The following is a 15,090-nucleotide window of genomic DNA, read 5'->3' as shown; positions in this document are numbered from 1 at the left end:
ATACTTGGTAAAGTAGAGATTCATCGAGAAACAAGACTCTCAAGGAGATGGATTGACATAGTGTCTGCAACAATGGGCTCAAACATATCAACAATTGTGAGAATGGTGCATGAGTGGGCAGTGTTTCATTCACTGTGAATAGGAACCACCCTGATGACACCTAATGAAAACATGGTGCTTAGTTATTAATGATTAACCAGTATTAGCTTATTAGTTATGACAAGTATGCCATAATAATGTAAAATGAAGCTAGTGTAGAGATGCTGTGAGTTCTCTGACCATAACATTTTGATCTTACTGTGACAGCCTGTTCCAGTTGACTTCTATTTCTGAAACCCTTTTTTTCTTTCTTGATTATGCAGTCATGCCAGGGAATTACACTTCTGGGGCAGAGTCTTAATCCAGGAATAACGGGACTGGAAAGTGACACCCCAGCTCTCTTGCATCTTGCTCCCTAAAATGGAATAATCCTGGGGCATGTGTTTTACATCATTTTTCATAATTTATCCATGAGGTTAAACTCTAGATAATCACTGTGGTTGCTGGGTTTCTATCCTTTTCCATTGCACTTCTCCACTCATCTACATTTTTGTCTACATGTCTTGAAAAAAATACTTGCACTTTGATCCATGCCTTGAGATCTATTTCTAGGGAAGCAGAACACTAAGGAAAGGTTATGGGGGCAATTGTGGGAGAAGAAAATGAGAAAATAGTTTGCTTATAAATAAGTGAAGCTTTAAGATTCAGGCAGTTAATTGAATGCAATCAATGGGAAAAATGGAACAAAACATTCACAGGACACTTATTTTCATTTGATACATTGATTTGATGAGTCACTATGCCAGATGGTTTCTTTAAAATCCTCTTCTGTGTGGTTGTAGGGTAATGCTACTCAGCTATATGCATTCCCTCCTAATGGAGTCAGTTTTGCTCTTGCCCGAATCATGCTGGGGATGAACTTGGCATGGACTTGGGCTAAGGTACAAGGCCAGGAGTGGCATGGCTGGACCAGTGGCCAAGACCGAGGAATGCCATAGCAACAAGAAGAAAAACATCTGGGCCTGGATGTGAAGTCCCTGGGAACACTGGCTGCCCAGGGATGTGGGAGAAAACAATGAGCCTTGGTCCCAGCTGGAATAGTATATAAGCTTGTGTTCCCTGCTAGGCAGTTGTGGAGCGCTAAAGTGGTCCAGATGCCACCCTGGACCACGGTCCCATGAGTAAGCTTTCCAATAAACCATACGTCATGATTGCTGGTTCCAGAGTCTTTCTTTGGTCTCTTGTAGATATGGCTGACCTTGGGTTCAGGTCACACTGATTTGTTACACAACAGTGGTTGTTTTTTTTATTCACCATTGGTAGCATCTTGTCAACTCAGTTTAAACAGAAGAAATGTAAGATCAAGTGATTTACATAAGAGTGCCACACTAATTGAGCAAATCTTTTCGTATTTTAATCTGATGTTTTTAATAATGCTTTTCTAACAGTGAGCACTCTTATTTTATGATGAAATGAAAATCAATGCAGGCTTTGATAAAAAAACAATAGGTTATAACAACGTCATTAACTGTGTCATTAAAGGTGTAGAATTTCTTTAAGGAGAAAGGAAAACAGAAAACTCCAAGTAGCCTGAAGGCATGTTCCTTAGAACTTCGAAAGGGAGGGATCTCCAGGAGTAACTAGTACGTTAATTCAATTAGCCCCAAAGTCTCCACTGTTGTTGTTGTTAGGTGCTGTCAAGTCGGTTCTGACTCACAGCGACCCTATGCACAACTGAACGAAACACTGCCAGGTCCTGCGCCATCCTTACAATCGTTGTTATGCTTGAGCTCATTGTTGCAGCCACTGTGTCAATCCACCTCGTTGAGGGTCTTTCTCTTTTCCACTGACCTCTGCCAAGCATGATGTATTTCTCCAGAGACTGATCCCTCCTGACAACATGTCTAAAGTTTGTAAGACGCAGTCTCACCATCCTTGCCTCTAAGGAGCATCCTGACCGCCCTTCTTCCAAGACAGATTTGTTCGTTCTTTTGGCAGTCCATGGTATATCCAATATTCTTCACCAACACCACAATTCAAAGGCGTCAATTCTTCTTTGGTCTTCCTTATTCACTGTCCAACTTTCACATGTATACGATGCGATTGAAAATACCATAGCTTGGGTCAGGCACACCTTAATCTTCAAGGTGACAACTCTGCTCTTCAAAACTTTAAAGAGGTCCTTTGCAGCAGATTTACCCAATGTAATGTGTCTTTTGATTTCTTGACTGCTGCTTCCATGGCTATTGATTGTGGATCCAAGTAAAATGAAATCTTTGACAACTTCAATCTTTTCTCCATTTATCATGATGTTGCTCATTGGTCCAGTTGTGAGGATTTTTGTTTTCTTTATGTTGAGGTGCAATCCATACTGAAGGCTATGGTCTTTGATCTTCATTAGTAAGTGTTTCAGGTCCTCTTCACTTTCAGCAAGCAAGGTTGTGTCATCTGCATAAGGAAGGTTGTTAATGAGTCTTCCTCCAATCCTGATGCCCTGTTCTTCTTCATATAGTCCAGCTTCTTGGATTATTTGCTCAGCATACAGATTTAATAGGTATGGTGAAAGAATACAACCTTGACGCACACCTTTCCTGACTTTAAGCCAATCAGTATCCCCTTGTTCTGTCCGAACAACTGCCTCTTGACCTATGTAAAGGTTCCTCATGAGCACAATAAAGTGTTCTGGAAGTCCCATTCTTCGCAGGGTTATCCATAGTTTGTTATGATCCACACAGGCGAATGCCTTTGCACAGTCCATAAAACACAGGTAAACATCCTTCTGGTATTCTCTGCTTTCAGCCAGGATCCATCTGACATCAGCAATGATATCCCTGGTTCCATGTCCTCTTCTGAAACTGGCCTGAATTTCTGGCAGTTCCCTGTCGATATACTGCTGCAGCCATTTTTTGAATGATCTTCAGCAAAATTTTGCTTGAGTGTGATGTTAATGATATTGTTCTATAATTTCCACATTTGGTTGGATCACCCTTCTTCAGAATAGGCATAAACATGGATCTCTTCCAGTCACTTGGCCAGGAAGCTGTCTTCCATATTTCTTGGCATAGATGAGTGAGCACCTCCAAAGCTGCATCTGTTTGTTGAAACATCTCAATTGATATTCCATCAATTCCTGGAGCTTTGTTTTTTGCCAATGCCTTCAGAGCAGCTTGGACTTCTTCCTTCAGTACCATCGGTTCCTGATCATATGCCACCTCTTGAAATGGTTGAATATCGATTAATTCTTTTTGGTATAATGACTCTGTGTATTCCTTCCACCTTCTTTTGATGCTTCCTGTGTCATTTAATATTTTCTCCATGGAATCCTTCACTATTGCAACTCGAGGCTTGAATTTTTTCTTCAGTTCTTTCAGCTTGAGAAACGCTGAGTGTGTCCTTCCTTTTTGGTTTTCCATCTCCAGCTCTTTGCATTATAATGACACGTGCAAAGAGGTCACCATTAGAAAGTAGATATTTTCAAGGTCCAATGTGGCAAAGAAAGAAGGCATATTGAAGCACTGTTTCTCAGGTCACTCACTCATTTATTCATTCATTTATCAACCATGTGGTACACACACCTGTTGCACTTTCAATTTTATGCTAAAGTTGGAAACAAAGAAGAAGGATCAGTAGTTGGAAAATATGGCCTTGGTGATAGAAACAATGCCTGAGATTGAATGATAGAATTTTGCAAGACCAATGACTTCTTCATTGCAAATACCTTCTTTCACCAACGTAAACGGTGACTATACACGTGGACCTCGCCAGACGGAATATACAGAAATCAAATTGACTACATCTGTGGAAACAGATGATGGAAAAGCTCAATATCATCAGTCAGAACAATGCCAGGGGCCGACTGTGGAACAGACCATCAATTGCTCATATGCACGTTCAAGCCGAAACTGAAGAAAATCAGAGCAAGTCCACGAAAGCCAAAATATGACCTTGATCATATCCCACCCAAATTTAGAGACCATCTGAAGAACAGATTTGATGCATTGAACAGTAGTGACTGAAGACCAGACGAGTTGTGGAATGACATCAAGGACATCATCCATGAAGAAAGCAAGAGGTCACTGAAAAGATAGGAAAGAAAGAACACCAAGATGGGTGTCAGAGGAGACTCTGAAACTTGCTTTTGAGCGTTGAGCTAGCTAAAGCAAAAGGAAGAATTGATGGAGTAAAAGAACTGAACAGAAGATTTCAAAGGGCAGCTTGAGAAGACAAAGTATTATAATGACACGTGCAAAGAACTGGAGATGGAAAACCAAAAGGGAAGAACACGCTCGGCGTTTCTCAAGCTGAAAGAACTGAAGAAAAAATTCAAGCCTCGAGTTGCAATAGTGCAGGATTCCATGGGGAAAATATTAAATGACATAGGAAGCATCAAAAGAAGATGGAAGGAATACACAGAGTCATTATACCAAAAAGAATTAATCGATATTCAACCATTTCAAGAGGTGGCATATGATCAGGAACCGATGGTACTGAAGGAAGAAGTCCAAGCTGCTCTGAAGGCATTGGCAAAAAACAAAGCTCCAGGAATTGATGGAATATCAATTGAGATGTTTCAACAAACAGATGCGGCTTTGGAGGTGCTCACTCATCTATGCCAAGAAATATGGAAGACAGCTTCCTGGCCAAGTGACTGGAAGAGATCCATGTTTATGCCTATTCTGAAGAAGGGTGATCCAACCAAATGTGGAAATTATAGAACAATATCATTAACATCACACTCAAGCAAAATTTTGCTGAAGATCATTCAAAAAATGGCTGCAGCAGTATATCGACAGGGAACTGCCAGAAATTCAGGCCAGTTTCAGAAGAGGACATGGAACCAGGGATATCATTGCTGATGTCAGATGGATCCTGGCTGAAAGCAGAGAATACCAGAAGGATGTTTACCTGTGTTTTATGGACTGTGCAAAGGCATTCGCCTGTGTGGATCATAACAAACTATGGATAACCCTGCGAAGAATGGGACTTCCAGAACACTTTATTGTGCTCATGAGGAACCTTTACATAGGTCAAGAGGCAGTTGTTCGGACAGAACAAGGGGATACTGATTGGCTTAAAGTCAGGAAAGGTGTGCGTCAAGGTTGTATTCTTTCACCATACCTATTAAATCTGTATGCTGAGCAAATAATCCAAGAAGCTGGACTATATGAAGAAGAACAGGGCATCAGGATTGGAGGAAGACTCATTAACAACCTTCCTTATGCAGATGACACAACCTTGCTTGCTGAAAGTGAAGAGGACCTGAAACACTTACTAATGAAGATCAAAGACCATAGCCTTCAGTATGGATTGCACCTCAACATAAAGAAAACAAAAATCCTCACAACTGGACCAATGAGCAACATCATGATAAATGGAGAAAAGATTGAAGTTGTCAAAGATTTCATTTTACTTGGATCCACAATCAACAGCCATGGAAGCAGCAGTCAAGAAATCAAAAGATGCATTGTATGGGCAAATCTGCTGTGAAGGACCTCTTCAAAGTGCTGAAGAGCAAAGATGTTACCCTGAAGACTAAGGTGCACCTGACCCAAGCCATGGTATTTTCAATCACATCATATGCATGTGAAAGCTGGACAGTGAATAAGGAAGACTGAAGAAGAGTTGATGCCTTTGAATTGTGAAGTTGCGAAGAATATTGAATATACCATGGACTCGTAAAAGAAGGAACAAATTTGTTTTCGAAGAAATGGGGCCAGAATGCTCCTTAGAGGCAAGGATGGCGAAACTGCGCCTTACATAGTTTGGACATGTTGTCTGGAGGGATCAGTCCCTGGAGAAGAACATCATGCTTGGCAGAGTACAGGGTCAGGGGAAAAGAGGAAGACCCTCAAGGAGGTGGATTGACACAGTGGCTGCAACAATGAGCTCAAGCATAACAACGATTGTAAGGATGGCGCAGGACCTGGCAGTGTTTCGTTCTGTTGTGCATAGGGTCGCTGTGAGTCGGAACCGACTCGACGGCACCTAACAACAACAACAACAGCACACTCTAATTTATAATTTTAAGGTTTTTCAACTGGTTTCATTTCCTTCTACAAAGTAAATTTTGAAACCAGTAGTAATTTCAGAAACTTCAAAGGCTATTTATTTTACTATTGGAAAGGGGATAAGTCTATCCTTCCTATATTTTGAGTAGAGGCTGTATCTCTTCTAGATTATTGCTGATTATTATTCTTGCAGGTTATAAGCTCAGCACATATTGTGTTTGAAAAGAACTGTAGGATATTATGAAAGATGATTTCAGAGAAGTCTAAAGGGGATATCGTGATAGATGCAATAGTTCATAATAAATAATTATAAGGTTAATGATAATTATGTTAATAACAACAGTTTCTGTTTATTGGCAATAATACACGCCAGGTTTTTTGCAAGGCCCTTTTTATGTGTTATCTTATGTAATTCTCAGAATAACCCTGCAAGATAAAACCAAAAAAAATAATTGAGAAAACTGAAGCTTAGAGCATAAACTAAATTTTCCAAGACAACACGTGATACCACAGAAGTAACTCAAACACAGGCGCATCGGACCCTGAAACCCATACCCCTTGGAACAAAATGGGCGATGCTCGATAATGCTTTTCCAGTTTTTTTTTTTTTAATTTGTTTATGAAATGTGTAAGGAGAACATTGGCATAATTTTGCATAAGGGATTTAAAAAGTGGCATTTTGATGGTACAGGATTGTATGAAGATTTTTTTGTTCGTATCGGTAGTAGAAAAGACAAAACAGTTCTCTCAAATTATTTCTCTAACATATGACCTTATTTCTCTCCCTCTGACACTTTTCTCACCTTAAAATTTAGTATTTTTTGCCACCAGTATATGTTTTCAGTGGGGAAAAAAAGAGAAATGTGTGAATTTTTAAAGAAGGAAGCACATTAATATAAACTTCTCTTCTTCATGTGGAAAGTATCCAACTATCAAGACTAGTACCTTCGTATGAACTTGCTTCTTTAAATGCTCAACTTGTGAATCATGTGACTAATTTGTGTGAAATAAGAAAATTAGCTCCTTTCCTTGTAAAAATGACTTCTTATACTTGTCACCATGAAACAGTCACTTTTTTTTTCTGCCTTTCTCTGCACTTGCAGTCTAGACCAGATGTTTTTTCTCCACCTTCACTAAGACCGTATTTATATATTCCTAACAACAAAAAAAAATGTATTAGTTTTATTACTAATACATCTCTACAATTCTTGTCTCACAGGGTGGTATTTATTCTCCTTATTGTCTCTAGATTCTTTTGTTATCTAAAGTTATTTTGCATAATAAGTGAGTTTGTAAAAGTCTTTAGGATTGTATCATTTAATAGAAATTTTTGTTTGTTCATTTATATTATTTTATCTAGACTGATTCAATAATTCATTAGTGAGAGCTGTTTTTGGAGTTACTAGCACAGAGAGGACATGAGAGAGAAGAATTACCCCTGAGTAAAAACCTTAGGAACTATTCGATGAATTTAATCCTTCCTGGAATCCTGCCACTATTTATTATTTTGGCATGCTGACTTAGATTTTCTTCCAGTAGTCTTCATGTACACACCGGAAAACAAAACAACAACAACAAAAAAATCAAACTCATTGCCATTAAGTCGATTCCAACTGATAGCGACCCTGTAGGACAGAGTAGAACTGCCCAGTAGAATTTCCAAGGATCGCCTGGTGGATTCAAACTGTGGACCTTTTGGTTAGCAGCCATAGCACCTAACCACTACACCACCAAGGTTTCCACATTATGAAAGCACTTGGAAAAAGTCAACCTCAACTGACTTAAGCTTCTACTATAAGAATGGGATATAGCATTAAGTGTTATCAGTCTTTTATTAAGGGGTAAAAAAAGAGCGAAACTCGAGATAAAGTATGTTCATCAAAGATTAGAGTGTCTTAATTGCTGCCAATGATCATTAATAATGTAGAGACACTGGGAGAAAGATATGTTGGTTGCTCCCATCCAAAATATTAAGCCTTTCCAAAACGATTAATTAAGGAACGCTGATTCACAACTACAATTGTTCACTTAAGTGATAATTAAACCAAACCAAACCAAACCAAAGCCACTCCCGTAGAGTCGATTCTGACTCATAGCGACCCTATAGAACAGAGTGGAACTGCCCCATAGAGTTTCCTAGGAGCACCTGGCGGATTCAAACTGCTAACCTCTTGGTTAACAGCCATAGCACTTAACCACTACGCCATCAGAGTTCCAAGTGATAATTACATGCCATTAAATCCTCGAGTCCATGGAGGTCAGTATGAAATGCAAATGACAGAATCATACCTATAGCTCAAATGTTAAAATTTTACTTAGGAAGTGCACCTAATGAAGAAAATAAAGAACATTAGCTAAATAAAGATGTATGATAATGTTTTAGACAATTTTTATTTAGTTTAAAATATTTATAAGTACCACGTGGGGTTGCCGTGAGTTGGAATCAACGGCAATGGATTTGGTTTGGTTTTTAAATTAACCCTTTTAACTCTTCTATGGTTATCAAACAAATCAAAGGTCATTTTGGTTCTGAAGCATACATGTTATTGTTGTTGCTGCCATTGAGTTGATTCCAACTCATAGCGACCCTTTGTATAACAGAACAAAACACTGCCAGGTCTTATGCCATCTTCATAATAACATGTATGTTTGAGCCCATTGTCACACCAGTGTGTCAATCTATCTCATTGATGCATAGTGTTTAAGAGTAGAAGTTCAATACATTTTGTCAATGGAAGCACACTCATGTGTGAACAATCAAAAAATAGAACACTCCCATCACTCCAGAAGTTCCTTGTGCCCCTCCCAGTCATTATAGTCTCCTCAAATGTAATCATTTTACCAGCTTAAAAAATCAGGTTTAGTTTTCCCTGATTTTGAACTTCACAAAAATGAAGTTTTACAGGTTTTTTTTTTTTTTTTTCCCCTTGCCCAACATGATGTTTGTAAGATTTATCCATGCTGTTTTATAAAGTGATAGTTTGTTTATTGTTACTGGCTACATGTTAGGCGTCTTCCAGTTGGTTCCAACTCATAGCAACCCTATGGACATTGCAACCCATGTACAACAGAACAAAACACTGCCAGGTCCTGTACCATCCTCACAATCATTGCTATGCTTGAGCCCACTGTTGCAGCCACTGTGTCATATAGTATTCCATTAGTCCCTGATGAGAAGATGGGCTGCCCAGGTCTCCCTCGAGGAAGACTTGCTACCCAGCTGTGAGGAGTGTTGTCAGCAAACAGCCTCCAGCTGTTAGCTCCTTAGGGTTTTGTGTGCCGCAGAGAGCTACCTCACTTGACATTCCACACACTCACGGCAGCCCATATCTGCTTTCTTTGCAGTGACAAGGGTTACTTAGGTCCCATCACATCAGTTCAATTTAGACAACTCTGGGGAGTAGTCATTCCTGAGATTCCCTCCTGTTTGACTGAAGTTTTGTTAGGCCTGCATCGAAGTTCAGTTTCTTCCTCTATTCAATCCCACTTCCTTCCCTGGCTTCCACAGGCATTGATCCCTAATAAATATTTTGAAATCAAAACCCTATTCCGTATCTTCCTCCGGAGAAGGAATAAAACCTTTGATAGCATTGTATGAATATACCAGAATATTTTTATCTGCTTCACTATAGAGGGACATTGTCTTAGGCTGGGTTCTCTAGAGAGGCAAAAGCAGTAAAGTGTATGAATATAAAACCCACTGCCCTTGAGTCGATTCCAACTCATAGCGACCCTATAGGACAAAGTAGAACTGCCCCACAACTGTATGACTATATACACCAAACAACAACAACAACAACAAAACAAACCCAGTGCCGTCCAGTCGATTCCGACTCATAGCAACCCTATAGAGAGATATATATAAGGAAACAGCTCACACGATTGTAGGGGCTGGAATGCCCCAAGTCCTTGGATCAGGATAGAGGCCTTTCCCAATTCATGGAGCCACAGAAGCTGGTGAACCCAAGATGAGCAGTTTGGAAAGCAGGGCTCCCACTCACAGGCTGTGAAGGTTGAAGAATCCCCAAAGTCAGCAGATAAGACTGCAAGTTTTCTTCTGATTCACGTAGCTGCAGGGGCTGGCAAACCCAAGATAGGCAGGTTGGGTAGCAGGACTCTTGCTTGCAAGCCGTGAAGTTTAAGGAATACCAAACTGCTAACTCAAGTCCCAAGAACCAGAGGTCAGGCAAGAGACAGCTGCTGGATCCAGAGCAAGCCAACAGTATTTGCAAGGTAAGCAGGAAGGAAGTTGGTGGCGGGAGGTGGGGAGATGAAACTTGAGGGGGCGGGGATAAGTGACCACAGGCCCCACCCCCACAGGTACTACTCAGGAGATTCTATCATGGGGTTGATCGCATATCAAATTTCAACAGGGAAGTGATCACAACATTATACAACTGCCAAAACACTGAGAATCATGGCCCAGCCAAGTTGATACACAGTCTTAACCATCACAGGAGCTACTATAAACATTCCAGTAAAATTCTTTTGGGTATATCTAGGGATGGGATTGCTGAATAATGGGATTTTTTTGTTTAGATTTAGTAAAAAAAAAAATTTTTTTTGCATCATTTTATCACTAATGCACAAGAATTCCAGTTGTTCAACACCTTCACTACACCTTGGTATTTTTAGTCTTTTATATTTAGTCTTTTTGCTGAGTGTGTAGTGGTATCTCTTTGTGGTTTCAATTAACATTTCTATGATGACTAATTCAATTAAGCAATATTTCAAGTGCTTACTGGACATTTGGAGATTTCCTTATCTTTTCTGGGTGAAGTACCTGCTCAAGCGTTTCGCCAATTTTCATTGAACTGTCTTTTTCTTATTGATTTTAAGAGTTCTTCATTATTCTGGATGTAAGTCCCTTTTCAGATATATGTGTTTGTAAATACCTTCTCCTAATCTGTGGTTTACTTTTACACTCACGTAGCTATTTGTGATCAACCGAGGCTCTCAATTTTAACGTAGTCTAATCATGATTTTTTAAAAATTTAACGCTTTTTGTGTCGAGTTTAACAAATGTTTGCTTATCTCAAGGTAAAGATGATATTTTCCTGTTTTCTATGCAGCTTTTATTGTTGAACCTTCAATATCTTGTGAGGTAGTTATCTAGATCATTTTCTTTTTTCCAAAATAGAAATCCATTTGACCCATTATGCATCACTGAAAAATCCATTTTTTTTTTTTCTCCTATTGCTTTGCAGGGCAACATTTGTCATAATGAAATTGACTGCATCTGTGGCACTCTAAGTTATCTGACTGGTTTATTTTTCCATTATTTCAGTGGATTTTTGTATAATTATCTAATTGTGTTAGTGCTCCAGGTTTTTTTTTTTTTTTTTTTAACATTATCTGGCTATTTTTAGATACTTTCATTTTCATATGTGTTTTAATCAACTTATTTATTTCAGTAAAAGAGCCAGTAGTATTTTAATTGGTAATGAATTTACACTGTATTTGGGGATAATTGATATAGTATAATTATTAATTCTTCAAATCTTTGAAAAATTGTATATCTCTCCATTTATTCAAACTTAAGAAATTTCTCTTAACAATAAATTGTCATTTTTTCAAAAAGACCTTTTAAAAATGTTGGAAAGTAAAGATGTCACTTTATTGACTAAGATGTGCCCAACCCAAGACATGGTATTTTCAATCTCTTCATATGTTTTTTTTTTCATATGCATATGTAAGCTGGACAATAAAAAAATGAAAACCAAACACTAATTGACACATTTGAATTATAGTGTTGGCAAAAAATATTGGATATGCCATGAACTACTAGAAGAATGAACAAATCTGTCTTGGAGCAAGTACAGCCAGAATGCTCCTTAGAAGAGAGGAGGGTGAGACTTCTCCTTTACTTTGGACATGTTCATAGGAGGGACAACTCCTTGGAGAAGGACATCATGTTTGGTAACGTAGAAAGTCAGTGCAAAAGAGAAAGACCCTTAATGAGATAGATTGGCACAGTGGCTGCAACAATGGGCTCAGATACACCTATTATTGTGAGGATAGTGCAGGATGGGCAGCATACCATTCTGTTATACTAGGGGGCACTATGAGTTGTAATAGGCTAGAAGACACCTAACAACCACAATATTTTTCATCCAGAAATTAGGAATTACACTTATTCCGAGGCATCTGATGAGTTTTGCTACTTTTACAATTTTTTTTAATTGAATTGTCTGCTTTAATACATTTACTCTGTATTTAGCAGCCTTGCTAAACTCATTTATTAATTCTAATAATTATCTTTGGAGTCTTTTCCTCATACATAGACATTTTATCTTTGAATAATGACAGTGTTGTTTCTCTCTAATCCATGTCTTTCAGTTCTCTTTTCTTATTTCACCAATTAGGAATTTCAGTACCCTGATGAATAGAAGTAATGACAGTAAACCTTCTTGTTTCCTTCCCAGTCTCAGAGGAAAAACTTCAGTCATTCAAAATTAAATATAATGTCTGTTGTAGTTTACTTGCAGATACCCTTAGGTAGGTTAAGGAAGTCCCTTTCTATTTCTAGTTTGTTAAAAGTTTGTATTACGAATGGATATTTAATTTAAGCAAATGCTTTCATTGCATCTATTGAGATGATCTTACGGTTTTTCTCATCATTAATATGGTGAATCACATTTGTTAGCCATTAAGTTTTATCCTTCTTGTGAATTGTTAAGTTTAGTTCTACTTCTACCTAAGAGTAAGGAGATATAAAGAGCATTACTCCCACCCTAACAATGAAACAAACCTGAATAAACTAAAAAATCGTAATTTTCTTGAGCTCATTAGAGAGGCAAATCTGTTGGATAACTGTCATGGATTGAATCGTGTCTCCCAAAACTATGAGTCAATTTGGTTAGGCCTTAATTCTCAGTATAGTGTGGTTGTCCTCCATTTGTGATTGAAATTTTATGTTAAAGAGGCTTAGGGTGGGATTGTAGCACCCTTACCCAGGTTGCATCACTGATCCAATGTAAAGGGAGTTTCCCTGGGATGTGGCCAGCACCACCTTTTATCCCTCAAGAGATAAAAAGGAAAGGAAAGTGAGAAGGGAAGGGGGACCTCATACCACCAAGAAAGCAGTGCAGGGAGCATAGCACATCCTTTGGAACCGGGATCCCAGTGTGGCGAAGCTCCTAGTCGGGGAGGGCAGAGGGGAGATTTATGAGAAGGCCAACAGAAAAAGAAAGCCTTCTCCTGGAGCTGGAACCCTGAATTTGGCCTTTTGGCCTACTTTACTGTGAAGATAGGAATTTCTCTTTGTTAAAGGTATTTGCTTGTTGTATTTCTGTCATAGCAGCACTAGATAACTAAGACAATAGCCAAGAGGCCAAATATCTAGTAGATATTCTCCAAGAAGAGACAGAACACAAGGACTGGCTCACCTGCAACAGTAGATGGGAGGAAGAGACAGTGTCTGCCATATGAGTGGGTAAGAACATAACAGATACAATTTCAACAGATTGCCTACAGCCAAGTATGGGATAGTTTAACAGTACAGACACTCTGGAAGTACCAAACACAAGTAAAGTTTGAACTCACACATAGTCTGTTTTCCTCAGACTTCCACCAGGTTCTCAAAAGAAAGATCGAAGACAGGTAGAACACTAGAAAAAGTTCCTATTCTCATTATTACAGTCACAGAAGAGGAAATCAGCCACTATTGGATGGAAGGATAAAACTGCATACCCCTGCTCACTACTGGATGAAGGTCAGCAAATTTGTCAAATCTCGAAAACAAATTCAGACCCATTTCTACTAAAATAACAATACAAGAAAAAGAAAAACCCTCTACATGTGAAGGAGAGGCAGAAAAAACTCTTGGGTCCAAGATTTTATAACACTGCCTTTAGAAGTTCCAACAGATACAAAGCAGAGTTTGGATGTCACAGGGAGAGGGACGAGAATGCTAAGAAAGCACTGCTACTGATTCCAAGGCTCATAAGCTCTACCTAAGACTCACACAAGACAAGGAATATAGGGGACAAGCCTCCGACTACATGCTTAACAAGCATCGTGTATTAGGAAACAGCTGTCTATCACTGGAGAGGAAAAAGACTAAAGAGATAGGCCACATGTGTTACAGATAATCAGGAATGTCTGAAAACTGAGGGTATGAACAGATACTGAGAGAATCTTCCAGCAATATAGTCTATACTCCAGGGACTTTAAAATAATATGAATCATTTATTAGAGGATGTAGGGGAAAAGGTGGAAAACATTAATAAACAGATCGGAATATCAACAGAGAGATGAAAAATATAAGAATGAGTCAAGTACAATTCATAAGAATTAAAAATAAACAAACAAACAAAAGAGCAAGGAATCCGAGTTGATAAGTTCCTTCAATGGGTTTCTTAGTAGACTCAACACAGTGGAGAAAAACATCACTAAATCTAAATAGAGAGCAATAAAAAATACCCAAACCGATATACAATGAAGAAAAAAAAAAGTTAAAAAATACAAACAAAAACAAAATAATAAAAACATTCAATTGCTGTGGAGCATTATTAAATGAACTTAGATATGTGTAACAGGAGTGATAGAAAGAGAGAGAATACCAGGAAGAAAAAACATTTGTAGAGATAATGTATGATGCTGTTGTTGTTAGGTGCCATCAAGTTGGTTCCAACTAATGCAACTCTGTGGACAACAGAATAAAACAGTACCCAGTCCTGCACCATCCTCATAATTATTCCCATGTTTGAGACCACTGTTGCAGTCAATGTGCCAATTCATGTTGTTGAAGGCATTCCTCTATTTCGCTGACCCTCCACTTTACCAAGCATGATGTCCTTCTCCAGAGACTGGTCCCTCCTGATAACATGTCCAAAGTACCTGTGAAGTCTTGCCATCCTTGCTTCTCAGGAGTATTCTGGCTGTACTTCTTCTAAGAAAGATTTGTTTCTTCTCCTGGAAGTCCATGGTATATTTAATATTCTTTATTAACACCAAGCTAAGTCATCAATTCTTCTTTGGTCTTCCTTATTCATTGTCCAGCTTTTGTATGCATATGAGGCGATGGAAAATACCACGACTT

Source organism: Elephas maximus, chromosome 2 (genome assembly GCF_024166365.1).
Source record: "Elephas maximus indicus isolate mEleMax1 chromosome 2, mEleMax1 primary haplotype, whole genome shotgun sequence".
Lineage (NCBI taxonomy): Eukaryota > Metazoa > Chordata > Mammalia > Proboscidea > Elephantidae > Elephas > Elephas maximus.
Note: the sequence above shows the minus strand (reverse complement) of the source record.